Source organism: Bactrocera oleae, chromosome 2 (assembly GCF_042242935.1).
Source record: "Bactrocera oleae isolate idBacOlea1 chromosome 2, idBacOlea1, whole genome shotgun sequence".
Classification (NCBI taxonomy): domain Eukaryota; kingdom Metazoa; phylum Arthropoda; class Insecta; order Diptera; family Tephritidae; genus Bactrocera; species Bactrocera oleae.
In genome coordinates, this window is record NC_091536.1 from 68568063 (window position 1) to 68581998 (window position 13936).

Genomic DNA, 13936 nt, shown 5'->3' on the forward strand with positions numbered 1-13936 from the left:
TGTTTCGTAATGACTACTGCTAATTGTTTAAGGAGTGTGATCAAGCGACTGGAATTTCTGGTTCGGAATATATTAGGGAAGATACAGGCTAATATAACTTAAGATATAAGTTTGATGTGGGAAAAGGAGGAGTTAAATAAATCTTGCAACTATAATAATGAGGTAAACTAGACAGCTTTGTGATGGGAATCTCAATCGCCGAGTGATAGTGTTTTTTTGGTAAGTGTATTAGTTAGGACGATTTTAAGTTATTAAGCAATAAATCTTTTGTTCTACAGTCGAAAAAATCTCTAACAAAATCTTATAGCAATAACTTGCTATAGTCGATCGATTCTACTAGAAAGCGTTAGCTGATTATATGGAATATGACTAAGTGTACTCCATAGAATAAAGATAATGAGAGTTATGAGATACGTAGTTTCTGTAGAGGTTCAATATGAAGATGAAGTTACCACGACAAAAGTTCATCGACGATTAGACCCCCAAAGAATATTCCTTATGTGAAAGGCTGTGCTGCGGAATCTACTAACTATATAAAGGAAGAGGAAACTTGTGAAATACTACGCTGGGATAGGGCGCAGCGGTAAGGAGCGTTATCATGAGCTCAACTGTTAAGATAAGTAAAAAGACGATGTTTACAAGTGCTTCAGAAAATATAATTATTCGTATAATAATTATATTATTTATTCTAAGCAATAAATAGTCACTTTATCTGCCAAATGAAGTCACTAATTAAATATATTAACAAAAATATAAAAATAAACAAAACGTCGAACGCTTACAAAGGAAATAATCTTTCAGTATTCTACCTTCGAAATTGTCAATTATGGTGATAAGGCCTCCACTACGTTCTTACGTGACAAGATATTAATTAGTAGTGTTATTCAATTGTATTACTTGAAATGTCCCAATAAAAACTGTAATTAAAATAAATAAATTATTTTTTTTATATCTTCAAATTATTATATTACGAAATTTTCGTGATCTAAACATAGAAATAGGTGTATCAAGGAGTTTTCTATATCCTTACACAACTTTCTGTAGGCTTATGTCAAGCTCGCGACTTCGAGTCATTTGCAGAATATGCTGATTGACCAAAATTAGTTTGGTGGAGGTCGGTACTGTCCGATTTAGCCGATGCCAAAATCACCTGGGAGGCCACATTTGTTACGTTACGGCTGAGATATTGTTGGATATGTGCGAAGTTACTAAATACATAAACTTCCCAACTATTTAAGTCAAAATTGGGGCTTTGTTTTAATACAAATATAGGTTATATACCTCCAAACACCAGACATATTAAATTCGTTTTAATTTCAATAAAGCGATATAATGAATTACAAAATTATATCGAAAAAAAAAAATTGTTAAAATTTTTTATCATATCAGATTGTCCGTGTGAAAAGTCGTTTTTAAGTTTTTTAATTGCTTTCACAATTGTGTTTAGTGGTTTTATACTCATTATTAATATAAAAATAAATGGCTGTCAAACAATTTGGTAGAGTAAAGTAACAAAATATAAGAACCTAATTTTAAGATTTAAATGTTTTCATATGAAAAATCTACATTTTTCACACAATGAACCCTTTTTACAGTCTTTGAATTGATGATAGAAATATTTTTATTTTTTGTGGTTTAAGCCCTTTATAACCGAGACAATGTTAAGCTCGTAATGACATTTTAACCGACTGACCCACATACAATTTAAGGCGAAAGTGTATGAAATGGTATTATTTGCCATTATCACCATTGTAACCACAATTTCTATATATAATATAATATAATAAAGCACAGAAAAGCACAAATGATGACTTTTCACAAAAAAAGTTCAGAGTAAGCTCCAAAAAGCATACAAACGGGCAAGCGTCTCTTTCTATGAAATTTGTAGCAATTTCTGTACATAAAGGAAATTATGGCTTCATTTTTCACACCTTAGTAAAAATACAAAAAAATTACAGCTAATACAAATATTACAACAACAGCGTTGTCGAAATCCATTGAACAGATAATTAAGCTCCAAGCAAGCATGACAAGTCTGCGTGCAAAGCCTTTTATTGCACAAATAAATATATGATCGTGTGCGTGAATGTGAGCCATTGTTTGTAGGCAAACAGAAAAATTTATAGTATATATTTTAGCACATATGTGGTATGTGGCGTTTTAGCGCTCTTTGTAGTTCTCGCCGTCTCGGCTTGTAGCCATGTCTTCCCACTGACCATACATGCGCTGGCACGCAATTGTTTGTTTGCCATTTCAATAACGTCAATTATAATCAACTGTGCGACCCACAGTGTAAACACACACACATATACGCATACAGATGATCTATGCGCTTCGGATTGACTACATGACAGCGGCAGCGGTTTTACAATTGCTCTTTGACAGCATCCGTTTAGCAGCCGCAGCTTCTGTACGATGGCCCACACACACAAGTACACACAGAAATGAGTACTTGAACAGCTGATTGTGCTAAATAAGCAACTATAGTAATTTTTGTGAAAAAAATAATCAATAAAATTGAGTTTGCGGTTGCAAAAGTTCAGCGCTCCTCTGACGCAGCGACTGTTGGTGACTTTTGGCAATGAGCGCAGCTGTTGACTCCCCGTTGAACTCGAACCAAAACAGTAATTGTCTTGCAATTTATCTAATTATGTTTGCAAAATAGTTTTGTATGTTCGAAATCGAAAAAATGTATATATTTTTAAATTAATTTGTAAGAGTGCATTTAAGGGGTACCCAATTTGACAGAGTGTCACTGACCAAGCTTGAGTTGTACTTCACGGCTTTCGGCTGTGACGTGCATATACTTTATTGAGGACAGCAGTTTAATTATAAAAGTATCTAGTTTTACTTGGTAATCTGGAATGGCTTGAAACCTCATAAACTAGAACAAAATCGGCTGGAGTATTGATTTACAAATTGTCGAAGATATTTTTAATTACTCAGATGAAAAATAACTTATACATCTACTGATGGTAAAGTGGTTCAAATTCAGAAAATAAGGTCTCAGTTGCTCTTTCTATTCACACATTTTAGCCTTAAAAAACTATTTTAGCTTCACACAAGAAGTAGCTTACAAAATACTCTATATATGTCCGTCTATCAATGCATACGCAAACTAGTCCCTCAGTTTTTGAGATTACGACCCGAAAATTTTCACACGTCCTTTTCTCCCCAGACCACTACATCCATGCAAACTGAACAATCGGCATAAAATGCTTGTATGAAAAACTTTTCCATTTGACGAGATAACTTGACAGATTTCTCATAGATTATTATCTAAAGCATTGCTGAGTCCCCGAACATATTGTTTAGATCAGATTATTATAATATACCGACGCCATATAAACTGGCCGATAAAATCGGGATAAAGATCTTTTTATACCCTTTTATTCTATAAAAATTACACCTGTGATGGGTATTCTAGCTTTGATCTAGCGGAAGTTAACGTTATTGTTGTTTTTAGCTACCCTCGATTCGTAATATTTCTACTCGCTCAACTTGAGCGCTGCTCTCTTCTCATGAAATGAACATGTGAGCGTAGCAGAATTAGAATTTCCTACCGCATATGACATACATATTTGAACATCTTGTTAAATTTGTTCGCTTCGCTATCCTATAAAACAATATGACTCCAGGACAAAGATTTGAACTTTATACTCGCAAAAATAAATGGAAATGCTTTTACAACGTTAGGTTTAAACCAATCTTGCAAACGCGTTACATTTTCACCCAAATTGCTTATTTTTATCACCAACTAGTCAATATCCTAAATAATTTTTACTTCCAAAATAGTTTCTTAGCAGTAAGATTTCTAAAATTATAAAGAACTTTCCACATCAAACATTTGAAAGTAATTTTAAACATAACAGGCAACGAATAACTCCCACACAATCCGCACTCACTCAAGAAAGCTACTCAAAAAGCTCCGCCACGCAAGCTTACACTCAACTTTGGCTAAATGCAATGTTTTTAGCCACAAGCGCTAATGTGTTTGGCAGTAACAATTTTCAGATTAACACGGGTCTTTAAGTGGCGCGCACATATGTCTCTTAGTAAAGCTCGCGCATGCGCATTGAGAAAGCCAAAGTGAATTGTGCAAACAAGCCAAAGTTTTGCGAATTTTACGCGAAAAGAAATAGAAGAAAATAGCAAAGTTGTGAAATTATTTACACATGTGCATAATATTCGATTGCACCGTTTAACTAACCGACTTGAGCAGAGCGCGCGCATGCGTTGGCCGAAGTGTTGCAAGATCAAGCGCGTAAGTTAAAAGCGAGATTGTGTTTCAATCATTTCAAAAAAGATGAAATAATGTGAATAAATGCGACAACTATTGAAGTAAATCCGAGCTTAAAAGAAAATCAAATAAAAAAAATTTTAATTTGTAAAAAAAAAAAAACTAAAAGTACTAAAAAAGTGATATTTTTGTGAAAATTAAAAAAAAAATATATATATTTTCAAAGAAAATATTGCGCTAAAAGAAGGTCTTCAAGAATATTTACGCTGCTTTTGGTAAGTTTCGAAAACCGGTATATAGTTCTCGGAAATTTATGTATAATATTTTCTGAAAAAAATGCAGAAATTTAAATAAAATTGTATTCTTCAAATAATTGAGCATAAATAGCTTTTATTTACCAAAATATATTTATTTTTGCCAACTAATGTAATAATGACTAAAAGCCATAAATATTTTCCAAAAATATTTTTCAAATAATCAAACAGTTTGTACGCATTTAATATTTACCAATTATAAACTTTTTTTTACCAACTCATGTCATGTTTATGTGACAATCATCTGTAAGCATTTGATGACTAAACACCTTTAATTTCAAATTAGGTCTTATGCAAATGCTTTGAAATAAAGCCCTTCGTATTAGTCGTTCGTAATCAAATCATGTTTTGCCGCACGTGCATCGAAGCAGTGCGACCAACGTGATGCTGCGCCAATCAGTCATATGTGGGTTTCACTGAACTTTTTTGTTTATTAAGGTGACTTGCTAATTGACACAGGTGCTTGAAATATTTTCTGCTTCTTCTCCTTTTTTTTCAATATGCAAATTTAAATGTTATTGAACTGATTAATTTGATCAAATAAGAGTTTTGACTTCATTTCCTTAAATATAAACATATAGTTACATTAAAACTGGAATAATGTTACTCAATGCCAACCGGTATTCTTATTGTGGAGTGTTTTAACCGGAACAGTTTATATTCTTATTAATTTCGCCGCGGAGTTTATAACAGCCTGAAGAAAACGTCGGATATTATATAAAGTATATTTATATAAGTGATTAGCGTGATAAGCTGAGTCGATTTAGCCATGTCCTTTTGCTTGTCTTGCCATCTGTCAGTCTGCATATGCGCGAACTAATGCTTCCATTTATGAGATATCGAATTAATCGATTATCGTTAAACTACTTATATGATTGAAACGCCGATATGAGACTATTATTGCATATAGCTGTCATACAAACTGATAGATGAAGTCCTTGTATGGGAAACTTTTTTATTTGAAAAAATGTTCTCATAAAATTTGGTATGGCTTATGGTCCAAGCCAATACTACAACACTAATATTGTTCAGATCAAACTACTATAGCATATAGCTGCCATACAAACTCGCCAATAAAAATCAAGATAAAGATATGTATAATTTTTTTTTTTTATTAAGTAGCCTTAATTCAACTAACGGCACCATAACAAAAACCACAAAAAGTAATCTTATTGAGTTAAATTACATCACTAAGTTGCCAATTAACAGACTACATTTTCATATTATTTGGTTAACAAAAGTTGTTTTCTAATAAAGTAAAGGTTTCACTCGCTGTATAGTTTGCTCCAAAAAAGGATCTTAAAATTAGGCAATTCTGCTCATTAAGAATTTTTTAAGTTAGAGGTTCTCAGCGATTCATTTTTTTTAGTAGTCGGTTTGAACAGTAAGTATAGTTCACTTTTAACGTTCCGAAAGGATATGCTTAATCCTGGAGTTTGCACGTCGTTGGGAAATTTCAGTGTCTGAAAGCTCATTTTATTATTTCGCTTTGCTCAGTAGTGCTTTAAATCCGTTGCAGTATCTTTGTGTATCTGTGAACCTATCTAAGTCGATTGAGGACGAAGCTTTCGTCGAACATTTACTCAAATTTAACTCGGGAAAAATGCGGTCTAAAATTTTACTCGTAAGACATAATGTATTTAGAATCTAACTACGACCATATTGCTTTTGCATTCGCTAACCTATTTCCTACATTCTGTTAGTTGATTTCACTCCTTTTTGGATAATATTAAAAACAATTTCGTAACTCACAAACAAATAAAATGCCGTTAATATATAGGTTATCACTTCAGTATCTACCATGTCCACAACGAAGGTTTATAGAGTTCTGTAGTGTTACTATACATACAAGTACATATAGTTTCAAAAATAATTGTGATCCAACCACTTATGATGAAACTTTTAGGGGATGAAGTAAAGGTCATCTTAATGTGCTACTCTATATACAAAACTAGAAGCCTTTTATTCATTTTCCTTATACACCAAATGAAGTGATCAACCCTAAGTTATGAGGGATCGAATATTTTTAAATTGTTCCTTAGCAATTGGCTCAGATTATTTAAATATTATATTCTTAAGTTGAAGATCTATATTTACTAATTTGTCGTCATTAACCTCATTTACGTAAAAAAATCAGATTTTTTTTATTCGTGGAATACCATGTGTATTAGTAATGACAAATTGAATGACTGAATTGAGGTCATGAATTTTAATTTTTACTGATAACACTTTCCACAAATAATACATTTTCTACTTTAGTTGTTTCAGAAATAATTTATTAATAAGAATCAACACATCAAAACTAACAATCAGTCTGGAGTATAGTGAGGAAAGAGGGTTGCAATTACTGTCAATGCGTCGACAATTTTACTTTATTTGAAAAAAAATGAAATTTTTCATAATCATTTCCACCACTACATCACCTAAACTCCTTAAGTGGGAAATTTTTTAGAGTACTTTCTACCTTAAATTATTAATCAGCAAAATAAATACTCGATGAACTGTGAAGCAGTTTCATTAGCTCATATTGTTAACTTCCGTCTCTTAATTAAAACAAACATTTGAGCATGAAACTGGTTTCGTTAAAAAAGTACATGAGTACATACATATAAAAAAATAAACAAAAATTTGTATAGAAAAGGTATAGGTAAGCCTATGCAACTAACAAATGCTTTGGTCGCACCTATGGCCACTTAAATACAAAATAAACTGCAACTAAATGAGGACACAGCCAACTATTTGTTGGTTTGTGACCACTAAACGGTAGGTAGTAAGTCCGACAGCCACTACAGACCTCTAGAGGAAAGTAAATTAATTTTTTAATTATTTTAGACGATGCAAAAGTTAATAATGTAAACATATTAAACATTTTCCGAATCCCCAATGCTATTGGATCGCTAATTTTCCTATTTTAGTAGTCTTTTGTTGTGAAAGCACCGCCATAAACCTGCCGCATCTATATCAGCAAAAGATCTGCTATTTTTAAGTGAGCTGCGTTGAAGTAACATGCCACTTAAATGCAATGTAAGCACTCGTTTGTCTAGCGAATGGCGATATCACAAACGCATACACGCGGAAGCTCTGCGCACTCCGCTTAACTGTCAGGGGAATAAAACGCATGCGCAACAATTGTTTGCGGCAAGAGGCGATTGGGCCACATTGGCGCGTTTGTTTGTATACACTAAATAGTAGTTTCGCATGCTCTGCGGCGGTTTTTGTTTTCGTTTTAAAGAGCTTTATTTGTTTTTACACATTTGTGGGTTGGCGCTGAGCTGCCGGTATGACGGCTTTGCGGCGGGTCTGGCCGATATATATGAGCTATGAATTTGCTAATGCTTTGGGAGCGTATACACACAAGTAAACCTACAAACACACAGACGAGGTGTGGTTTCGGTATTGCCGCTTGTGACGTAACCATTTTGCTTGGAGCCGCCGACTATCTTTTCTTTTTGTAATGTTGCTGCATTTTCGCAAAGATTTTATTTGAAGTCGCTTAGGTACTGTGAAAAACTAAAAAAAAATTATCTTGTATGGATAAATATAAATATATATGCAACATATATTTACTTACTTGTATGTATATATCATATATTCCCACTAACCAACTTTTTTATGTAATTTATTTTTTTCACTTGCACTCCCGTTGCATTCCTCCTACAATAATAGATATGTATGGGTATACAGGTATATACGTATATACAGTTATGTTATTATTATTTATGTGCAATGTGCTTAGAAATAAACCGCAGTTAATATCTGACTAACCGCAAACTGAGCAATTGGAGCATGAACGGCAGTACTTAATTATTTATTTACGAACGTTTGCAATGCTCAGGCGCCACATAAAATACACGCGTTAATTGTGCATCCAACGACTTTTATTTATAACTTAATTTTGTAATGATTTTGTAACTGTTCAATTGTGATTGCCTAATGGGGCATTGCCTCTGGAATAATTGAGCTCATTAAAGTAGACATAACTGCTAATGGCGAAAGAATATATACAAACATCCTATATATTATATATATATATTTAACTAATATATATAATAAAAATATAACTTATATAATATATAATTTATGTAACATATATTAGGTCAAGTAAAAAGTTCGTTCGGTTTTTATCTAAGAGATGGCGTTATTGTCCATAGTACTAGTGTTACGTGTCGCATCATGTCATACTAAAAGTTTGTCTTTGACAGTTTTTCGATTGATTTACTCAGTTTGTTGTGAGCGCTCGTCAAAGATGGACACCAACAAAGAGAAAATTCGCTATATTTTACAATTTTTCTTCGATCAAGGCGAAAAAACAGCAAAAGCGGCTGAAAACATTAATTTAGTTTATGGGCCCGATACTGTAAACGAACGTGTAGCACAAAAGTGATTTGCTAGGTTCCGTTCCGGTAATTTCGATGTCAAAGATGCACCACGCGTCGGGAGGCTTGCGAGAAAATTGCGATAAAATCATGGAAATAGTGGAAACAGACCGTCACGTGAGCACTTATTTAATTGCTGAGGAACTAATGATAAGCCAGAAAACCGTTTGGAACCATTTGCATAACCTTGGATTCAAAAAGGAGCTCGATGTTTGGGTGTCACACGAACTAACGCAAAAAAAATTGATGGACCGAATTTCCATCTGCAAATCGCTGCAGAATCGCAACAAAATCGACCCGTTTCTGTGCGTCACTAACGACAACATCGAGCGCAAACGGTCGTGGTCAAAGCTCGGGGAAGCGGCCCAGACGGTGGCCAAGACCTGATTGACGGCCAGGAAGGTTTTGCTGTGTGTTTGGTGGGATGGGCAAGGAATCATCTACTGCGAGCTGCTCCCCTATGGCCAAACGCTCAATTCGGCCCTCTACTGCCGACAACTGGACCGCTTGAAGGCAGCACTCATCCAGAAGAGGCCATCTTTGATCAACAGAGGCCGAATTGTGTTCCATCAGAACAATGCCAGGCCACACACGTCTTTGGTGACGCGCCAGAAGCTCCTGGAGCTCGGATGGGAGATTCTAATGCACCCACCTTATAGTCCGGACCTGGCACCAAGTGATTACCATCTTTTCCTGGCCATGGCGAACGCGCTTAATGGTGAGAAGTTAGTCTCAAGAGAGGCCTGTGAAAATTGGCTCTCCGAGTTTTTTGCCAATAGGGACACAGTCTTCTACGAGAGGGGTATAATGAAAATGGCATCTCGTTGGCAACAAGTCTACGAACAAAACGTCGCATATTTGACTTAAATCGGACAAATGTACACAAAGTTATCATCTTTTGAAAAATCAATAAAAAACCGAACGAACTTTTTACTTTATATTTATATATTTATATATATATATATATATTCAAGCAGGGCGTACTGTCCGCGATGAACCATAACACTATTTATTAATTACCTTGAGAAGTAAAAATTATTAACTCATAGAGAAGAAAATGGCGAAAATTCTGTGCCATTTGAAGAAGAAGAGGAGTTGATGTCAAGAAGGTGTCAAGATGTCTATTTCTATCTTCCCAACGAAAGTTTCAAGCACTTGAGTAGAAGGTTTTCGAATTTCTAAGACATCGTCAAGTCTAGATACAAATAAATGAAAGTTCTTGAAACTAAGTCTACAATTCGTTCCTGAACACATACCAACGAAACACGAGTTGCAGTCTACTCTGATGTTGGGATTCTAAGAAAGACTTTGTTTCGAAATTTCAAATAATATATATAATTGACGAGACTTGTCAGATTTTACATTTGTATTTCTTCCGATACTATAGTGTCCGCGGATCCATCTTTTTAAGCTTAGATAAGGTTTAAATGTTTTCCACATACCGATTGCAAATATTTAAGAACGCTAATGAAGCGTTCTATGACAATGGTTGTCGAAATAATCTGCCAGAATGATTCCGTTCCTTGTTGATATTACTAGAATGCCACTTTGAAAACCTGTGAAACAAATAATTCATAAAATCTACCGTTTACGTAAATGCGAATTTTAATTTCGTCTTTTCTCCTCGATCCTTCCTTAAATAGTGAATATAGTTAGGAATGATGTTAAACAGCTCACGAATTTCTATTTTAAATATTCTGCAAACATATTTATTATTCTATACCGTCAGAAAACAAACCCTTTAACCATAGTTTCTTTGTAGAAAATATCACTCAAACCTTCCAAAAATTGATTTCGCATGAGATCTGCAGGTGACATATCGCCATCGCGTAAAATGTTAACCCAGCTAAGTCTTCTTGTTTGACTTCGTGTGTATTCCAGTACCTGTAATAGGTCTATTAAGAATGTTTTTTGGCTGGCTGATCGCCGCAGCTCAACTAAAAATTATCGAGTGATTTTGCTAACAAAGCAACAATTGAGATAACTCAAGTAGATGGAAGCGAAACAAAGCTCGTGGTATTGAGTCACTTGACAGCAGATAAAAATATTATTTGGCGTTTGAAGCACTTCCGTAATTGAGCTCACGCTTCTAATCTTTGCCTCTACATTTTTTACCAAAGCAGTAAAAAATAGCTGAAGAGCTCAAGAACCAAAGCCGTTAAAGAAACAAAAGAATATGTTAAGTTAACGCGGATGCCAATAGCTGATTAACTGTACCATAAATCAAAAGTGTTGACAGCAAAAGTTTATTCGAAACACCGTCGAGTTGGAAGTACAAAAACTACAGAAAACGTGAGCTTGCAAGCCGCGAGCAAACAATTATATTTATTTGCATACAGTTGTACTTATTACTATCTAACTCTTTATACTCGAATCAACCGGTAAACTATAAAAATATGTATATTGTATATATATTTTCGAAGCTACCTCATAATTAATATCTCTGCTATGCCAGACTTTTACATTCAAACAAGTGACAGTGTTCTTTTGCCAGCCGCCAAGCCGCCAAGCGCTATGTGCTCGCGTATTAAGTGCGTCTGATCAACGTCACGCAATGTCAATTCTAAATACTTGAAACCGGTATTGAAAACGATTTCATGGTCAATGTCAGTGAATAAAATTTAAAAAATTGCATGAAGCAGAGTTATTCGACAAAACCCGTTCCGAAAAAATATGATAACTGCATTTTTGAGAACACTTTTCAGCGCTTTCATAATTTAAGTTTAATAATGTCCAAATATGCGAGAATTTCCACGTCAATATTGTGGTCCCATAAATATATTTACTAAGCCTTCTTCTTCTGATATCGATCTGAACTTATGGTAAACCTTCGATTAGATAGGAATATCAATAACCGATACTTTTATTCAGGAAATCTATCGAAGAGGCCAAATAATTAGAAATTTTCTAACTATTATGAAGAAATATAGCTCAGAAGATTTCAGATGATCATAAACACATATGTAATTAACAACGAAATTCATTCAAAAAATATATATTTGGTCTGACGAAGGAATGATTTTTATTATATAGGCTCTTCTTTTTAAAATTTCAATTAAAAATTTAGGTCTACTGAGTTGTATGTGGCTCATCGCTGGAGATTTCCCCAATACAATTACAACTGAATCGACAAAGCGATTTTGGTCGAACGCGATTTATTCACGAGAAGGTTCACATCAGCTATTCAGTGGATAGATCAATTAAATCGTTTGTTCTGAAGCATCTTTAAGTCGAAATATATTTTCTATCATAAAAAACGAGAAAAGTTGTTAATTTCGGTTGCACGGAAGCTATAAAACCCTTCCAAATACAAAAGATTTTTTACAAAAATTTTGTTAGGTCAGTTTGTATGGCAGCTATATGCTATAGTTATTCGATCTGAATAATTTCTTCAGATATTGTATTATTGCTTTAGATAATAACAAATGCCAAATTTTGTGAAGATATCTTGTCAATTGAAAAAGTTTTCCGTACAATAACTTGATTCCGATGATCAGCTTCTTAGGGATAATAGGAAAATTTTAAAATTATATCTCAAAATAAGAGGGACTAGTTGATATATACCATATGCGGACAGACGAAGGGACATACTTCGAGAGATTCTTTGAGCTTTGCTTTCTGAGCACAAAAATTATGTTTTGGAAATGCATATAAGCCCATATGCTTAATATAGTTTTAATTAGATGATACTAAAATAATCTTAATTAATTTTTGGTGTGTGACGTGATCTTATGATATTCTAATATTTTTTTTTGTTTTTATTGTAAAACTTTGGCAGTTTATCTCTTCTATGTATCTATATAGAATATTTTTGTGTATATATTATATGTGTATGCTAAATACGCAACCTCCTCATTTCGTAACATCAACTTAATGAAAAGTGCGTCACTTTGGCATTTTGCCTTTCAAGTGTCATTCTAAGCGGATCTGTGGCGGCTTGGCTTCAGCCAAGCACATCAGCTGTCAGCAAGTTGATAAATGAAGTGCGAACTGTTAAACGAAAATAAAATATATTAAATAAAAGTTAACATAAAATTAAGAAAAGACACAAGAAAATATTTCGCTTACTCAATCAGAACTCGCAAAGCTGAGTTACATTCAGTATTCGAGTTATTCTGTTGAGCTTGAACGTGAGTGGGGGTATTGGAATACGGATATTAGGGAATGTTGGTATAAAAAAAATTAAAAATAATGCAGCAGCAAAACTTTTTCCGGCTGAAAATATTGCCGCCGTTGTTTGCCGCCAATTGTAGAGTCGAGCATGTGAGTTAATGAATTGCGCTGGCCATTTAAGCGAGCGAGCACCTACTTGTTACCGCATGTGTACATTTATTTGTATGTATGTATGTGTAAGCGGCGCTTAATACGTTTGGCTTGAACATTTATTAATAACTTTGCCGTTCGACAGCTTTTGCGAATTCGTTTTATTTGTTTTTACTTTTATTTTTTGCCTTTTATTCATTAAATACTTTATGTTTTTTTGGTTGCTGTTGCTGCTGTTGTGATGCTGTTGTTCATTGTTGTGTGGTTAAATGCGCTTGGGTGCTGCCAACATTTGCTCTCGTAGTTCCGGTATGAGCTTAAATACCTGTACTCACATATATAACTGTGTATTTATACACATATATATGTATGCATGTGTGTACGTGTGGGTACGTGAAGTTTTTTTGTGCGCTCATAATTATTAGTGTTGCTGTTGTGATTACTGCTTAAATTCGCATCTCACTTAAGTACGTAAATATGACCGCCTTGTGGTGAAAATATTTTATGGTGAGACAGTGGCAAAATTTTCTTGATTTAAAAAGTTATATACATTATTATACAATACATATATATATATATTTATTTTCCGTATGCGCATTTTTACTTCCCCCTTTCCAAAGTAAATCACACAAAATCTCGCACAATGAAATGTATGTGTGTGTGCATGCTCCTTTATATTAGTAATAGTTTTACTTAAATGTAGCAGCTAAAAGGAAATTATGAGCTCATTTCCAGTAAATTAA

The 13936-nt window shown here is 34.0% G+C and overlaps 1 protein-coding gene across 1 annotated transcript in view; it reads left to right on the forward strand.

The window, feature by feature from the left end:
* Positions 1-4027: 4027 nt before the first annotated feature.
* Positions 4028-13936, forward strand: part of LOC106620550 (uncharacterized) — a 41938-nt gene continuing 32029 nt past the window's right edge. Inside the window, exon 1 of the mRNA XM_014239075.3 lies at positions 4028-4515. The gene's annotated coding sequence lies outside the window, so the exon portion shown is untranslated. The remainder of the gene's footprint in view (positions 4516-13936) is intronic.